The sequence below is a fragment of the Hylobates moloch genome, unplaced genomic scaffold (genome assembly GCF_009828535.3).
Source record: "Hylobates moloch isolate HMO894 unplaced genomic scaffold, HMol_V3 SCAFFOLD_8, whole genome shotgun sequence".
Taxonomy (NCBI): Eukaryota; Metazoa; Chordata; class Mammalia; order Primates; family Hylobatidae; genus Hylobates; species Hylobates moloch.
The window spans coordinates 96,731,753-96,736,856 of NW_026652283.1; the positions used below are offsets into that span (position 1 = coordinate 96,731,753).

Genomic DNA, 5,104 nt, shown 5'->3' on the forward strand with positions numbered 1-5,104 from the left:
GTGTTGGGATTACAGGTGTGAGCCATCACCCCATCCTGACTTCCATTTTAACATAATTTTTCTGGCTGCTATGTTGAGAATAGATTTTCAGAGGCAAGTATAAAAGTAGTGAGACAAGAAAGGAGGCTAATTAAATAATTCATGTGGGAGGTAACAGGAGTTTGGATCCAGATGATAGCAGAAGTGATAAGAAATGGTTATACCTGGATACATTCTGAATGTAGGGCCAGGAGAATTTGCTGACAGACTAAGATGGGTGAGCCGGAGGCGTAAGAGAAAAAGAGGAGTCATGGAAGATGCCAACCCAAGAACCAAGATTTGAAAGAGGGCAGACTGAGTAAGTTTGAGGTAGAATATTAGGAGCTCAGTTTGAACTTGTTAAGATTGAGATGCCCTTTCTTTTTTTCTCACTTCCTGGCCATCTTAGCGGCTGCTCTTGATTGAGGGCCGTCTCGCACCTGAGGCAGGAAGTTGGTGGCTGCAAAGAAGACGAAAAAGTCACTGGAGTCGATCAACTCTAGGCTCCAACTCGTTATGAAAAGTGGAAAGTACTTGCTGGGGTACAAGCAGACTCTGAAGCCAAGGCAAAGCTAAATTGGTCATTCTTGCTATCAACTGCTCAGCTTTGAGGAAATCCGAAATAGAGTACTATGCAATGTTGACCAAAACTGGTGTCCATCACTACAGTGGCAATAATATTGACATGGTCACAGCATGCAGAAAATACTACAGAGTGTGCACACTGGCTATCATTGATCCAGGTGACTCTGACATCATCAGAAGCATGCCAGAACAAACTGGTGAAAAGTAAACGATGCAAAATTTTCCTTTAATAAAATTTGCCCGAGCTTGTTTAAAAAAAAAATATTGAGATGCCCCATTTGTCTTAAATAAAGATATTCATTAGACTATTGAGTTCACAGTTCTGGAATACAGGGGAGAGGATGTCTGTACTAGAGATACTTTTGAGAGTCATCATCATATAGTGATATTGAAAACTATAAGATTTGGATGAGTTTGCCATGAGAATGAAGGTAGAAAAGAGGAGAGGTCGTCCAAGGTCTGAGCCCTAAACCCCTCTAACATTAAGAGGCTGTGGGGATTAGAAAGAAACAGCAAAGGACCAGGAACAGAACCACAGGAGGAAGAAAGAAAATCGGGGAATTGTGGTGTCATAGAAGCCAAGTGAGGCGAGTGTTTCCAGGAAGTGGGAGTGATCAGCTGGGTCCGCTGTTACCAATAGGTCCAGAAAGATAAAGACTGAAAGTTGACCTTTGGAATTGACAATTGAAGGTCATTGTTGACCTTGAAAAAGGCAGTTTCTGGGAAGTGGTATGGACAAAAATCTGACTAACATAGGTTTAAGAAACAATGAGGCCAAGAAAAAAAGAGAGAACACAAATTACTGATATCAGAAATTACAAAGGTAACATCACTACAGATATGATGGGCAATAGAAGGATAATAAAAGAATACTATCAATAGCTTTATGCCCACAGATTTGATAACCTAGATGAAATGGATCAATTCCTTGAAAGACACAAACTGCCAAAAAATACAAGAAGCAATAGACAATCTGAATAGGCCTGTGTCTATTAAAGACATTGAGTGAATAATTAATAACTTTTCAAAACAGAAAGCACCAGACCTAGATGGATTCACTGGTGAATTCCACCAAATGTCTATGGAAGAAATTCTACTAATTATCTACTTTCTCTTTCAGAGTATAAATGCAGAAGGGGATACTACTTCCTAACTAAACCCTAATACCAAACCAGCCAAAAACATTACAAAGGAAACTGTGTACCTATACACCAGCACTGCACAAGTGGAATTTGAAATTAAAAACAGTATGATTTACATTATCACCCCCCAAAATGAAATACTTAGGTATACATCTAACAAAATGTGTACTAGATCTATATGAGGAAAACTGGAAAACTCTGATGAACAAAATCAAAGAAGAACTAAATAAATGGAGAGATACTCCATGTTCATGGATAGAAAGGCTCAATAGAGTCACGATGTCATTCTTTCCAACTTAATCTATAGATTCAAAGCAATCCCAATCCCAGTCTAGCAAGTTATTTTGTGGAATCAACAAACTGATTCTAAAGTTTACATGGAAAGGCATAAGACCCAGAATAGTCAATACAATATTGAAGAAGAGTAAAGCTGGAGAACTGACACTACCTGACTTCAAGACTTAATATAAAGCTGTAGTAATCAAGACAATGTGGTATTGATGAAAGAACAAACAGATCAAGGCCAGGCACGGTGGCTCACGCCTGTAACCACAGCACTTTGGGAGGCTAAGGCGGGCGGGTCACAAGGTCAGGAGATCGAGACTATCCTGGCTAACACGGTGAAACCTCGTCTCTACTAAAAATACAAAAGCAAAATTAGCCGGGTGTGGTGGCAGGCGCCTGTAGTCCCAGCTACTTGGGAGGCTGAGGTGGGAGAATGGCATGAACCTGGGAAGGGGAGCTTGCAGAGAGCCGAGATAACATCACTTCACTCCAGCCTGGGCGGCAGAGTGAGACTCCGTCTCAAAAACAAACAAACAAATCAATAAAACAGAACAGAGATCCCAGAAATAGACCCACATAAATATAGTCAATTGATCTTTGACAAAGGAGCAAAGGCAATATAATGGAGCAAAAAAAAGTCTTTTCTTTTCCTTTTTTTTTTTTTAGACAGAGTCTCATTCTGTTGCCCAGGCTGGAGCGCAGTGGTGTGATCTCGACTCACTGCAACCTTCACCTCCTGGGTTCAAGCGATTCTCCTGCCTCAGGCTCCTGAGTAGCTGGGACTACAGGCATGTGCCGCCACTCCTGGCGAACTTTTGTATTTTTAGTAGAGACAGGGTTTCACCATATTGGCCAGGCTGGTCTCGAAATCCTGACCTCAAGTGATCTGCCCACTTCAACCTTCCAAAGTGCTGGGACTACAGGCATGAGCCATCACGCCTTGCCAAAAATAGTCTTTTCAACAAATGGTACTGGAAAAACTGGACATCCACATATAAAACAAACAAACAAAACCCAAATCTAGATAACAGATCTTAAACTTTTCACAAAAACTAACTTAAAATGGATCATAAAAGTAAATGTAAACCTCAAAACTCTAAAACTCCTAGAATATAACAAAAGAAAACCTAGATGACTTGGGTATGGCAATAAATTTCACTCACAGGATTATAGTAAGGATTAAATAAAATAATACTTTAAAACATTAGAACAGTGCCTGGAATGTTTTTTTTGCATAATCCTGTGATCCCTGTGGCTATGAAGAAATCATGTTTTGGTATATTCAATTATATTTTAATTGAGCCACAGAGGTCATTTAGCAAGCTCATTAGTTAGATAAATTTTTTGACATAACAAATAAATTATCTTACTTGATCTTGGGAACTATGAGGTCTCCTGTGACTAGGTTGCCCCTGAGTGGGCTCCAGGAGAGTGACACAAGGAGCCTGAAGGTCACCTGACCCAGTGTCACTCACTGGCTGCCAGATGGATTCATAGCTGAGGTTTCTGGTCAGAAAGGAATTCACAAAACATTTTTTTTTTTTTTTTGAGACCAAGTTTTGCTCTGGCACCCAGGCTGGAGTGCAGTGGCGCGATCTTGGCTCACCACAACCTCCGCCTCCCGGGTTCAAGCAATTCTCTTGCCTCAGCCTCCCAAGTAGCTGGGACTACAGGAACGCGCCACCACATCTGGCTAATTTTTGTATTTTTAGTAGAGATGGAGTTTCACCATGTTGGCCAGAATGGTTTCAATCTCCTGACCTTGTGATCCACCTGCCTCCACCTCCCAAAATGCTAGGATTACAGGTGTGAGCCACTGCGCCCGGCATTCACAAAACATTTTAAAATTTTACCTGCCAACATTTAAAAATCAGGAGATTTCATATAAAAACTTGATTTCCAGACTTAATAAATTGCAAGATCTTGCAACCTTGGGCCTGAAACCCTGTAGCACAGCCTTCTTCTGTGGTACAGAATAAAGGCTTCCTCCTTTAGCTGGGCTGGTGTCCTCCCGTGCAATACAGCCCCACGGTTTCCAGCCCACTTGCTTCTCTCATTGGCTCCTCCTTGGTTCCTATAGGCACCTGAGTTTGTAACTTCTAATTAGTTCAATCCTTCTCTTTTTAGATGCGGAGGCTGAGGTCCGGAGAGAAATAGAGAGCTGGAACTGGAATCTTAGCCATCAGACCAGGGCTCTTTTACATGCCTTGTGTTGTTTCTTTTATATTTGGTTGTTTTGAGAAAAAGATGATAGCTTAAAAAAAAAAAAAGGTAAGACATAGCAGGGGGCCGTGCGCAGTGGCTCATGCCTGTAATCCCAGCACTTTGAGAGGCCGAAGCAGGCAGATCACAAGGTCAGGAGTTCGAGACCAGCCTGGCCAATATGGTGAAACTCTGTCTCTGCTAAAAATACAAAAAAAAAATTAGCTGGGTGTGGTGGCATGCGCCTGTAGTCCCAGCTACTTGGGAGGCTGAGGCAGAAGAATCACTTGAACCCAGGAGGCGGAGGTTGCAGTGATCTGAGATCACACCACTGCACTCCAGCCTGGGTGACAGAGCGAGACTCCATCTCAAAAAAAAAGACATAGTGGGGAAAACTAAAATTTGGGGATTTTTAGGCACCATTTAGGTGATTAAATTGAGATGAAGGAAAAAGTGGCGGTCAGTAGAATTCCTTTTCTCTGTAGAAAATAGCTTCATTGTTTTGGGGGAAATCATATATGTTCAGTGCAAAAGATTCCAACAATACAGATAAGTACAAAGAAGAGGGTAAAGATTCCCCCAAATTTCACTTTTCACTTATAATTTCCATTAACATTTTGATATGTACATTTCTATGTCCCCTCTTGACATATTTATAGATACACTTAATCTAACACTGTCTCAGCCGGGGATTATGTGTGAGTGTGGGGTTTTAGAGTTCCCACATAATCTTCATCAGCTTCTCTCCAACCAATTATTTGATATAGCCAATTGGGATATTTTTCAATTATATTAAGGTGCTATGCAAATACAAGGTCAAGCCTCCTTGTTTGTCCCAACTCCCTTTCAATGAGATTGTTATGTACACATCC

General features: G+C 41.2%; 1 pseudogene; it reads left to right on the forward strand.

Moving 5' to 3' along the window:
• The first annotated feature begins 296 nt into the window (after positions 1 to 296).
• Positions 297 to 811, forward strand: LOC116472471 (large ribosomal subunit protein eL30-like; annotated as a pseudogene).
• The last annotated feature ends 4,293 nt before the right edge of the window (positions 812 to 5,104 follow it).